The sequence below is a fragment of the Capsicum annuum genome, chromosome 6 (assembly GCF_002878395.1).
Source record: "Capsicum annuum cultivar UCD-10X-F1 chromosome 6, UCD10Xv1.1, whole genome shotgun sequence".
In the NCBI taxonomy this organism is placed as follows: Eukaryota; Viridiplantae; Streptophyta; class Magnoliopsida; order Solanales; family Solanaceae; genus Capsicum; species Capsicum annuum.
In genome coordinates, this window is record NC_061116.1 from 16,381,314 (window position 1) to 16,381,794 (window position 481).

The 481-nt window shown below is 29.9% G+C and overlaps 1 protein-coding gene across 1 annotated transcript in view; it reads right to left on the reverse strand.

Annotated features, from left to right (window-relative positions):
• Positions 1–412: 412 nt before the first annotated feature.
• The window catches only part of LOC107873517 (histone H4), an 18,025-nt gene continuing 17,956 nt past the window's right edge, over positions 413–481 (reverse strand). The window contains exon 2 of the mRNA XM_016720385.2: positions 413–447. The gene's annotated coding sequence lies outside the window, so the exon portion shown is untranslated. The remainder of the gene's footprint in view (positions 448–481) is intronic.

The window sequence follows — 481 nt, forward strand, 5'->3', positions numbered from 1 at the left end:
AATTGTATGACCAAACATTTTTAACCAAATATTACTGGAGAAATTTATGTCCAAAGGGGTCCTAAAGTTTGGAAAGTATATGAACAGCTCAATAAGTAATGAATTTGATTCTTGTCCTTTTGCTAGCAAAAGTTTTCCAAGCTTATTTAATGATGAATGGAATAAGCAATCTAGCTTTAACTGAGCTATATAGCTTTCATTGATTGGAGAATTCGCTCGGCAGAAGATCCAGTTCACTTTCAATATTAATTCAAAAAATCAACTGACATAAAAATTAAAGTCCATAACAAATCCTTCAGCAACAGGGCAAATTTCAAACATTTCTTCTTGTTACGAAACTTTCAGATCTGGAATGATTAAATTGCTAGCTAATCCTATCTGATAATGAGCCAAACTTTAAAAAAGATGGAAATTTAAATAGCAAAGCACTTTAATTTCATTGAATATGTAATTGAGAATTACATCATCAAATCTACAAATT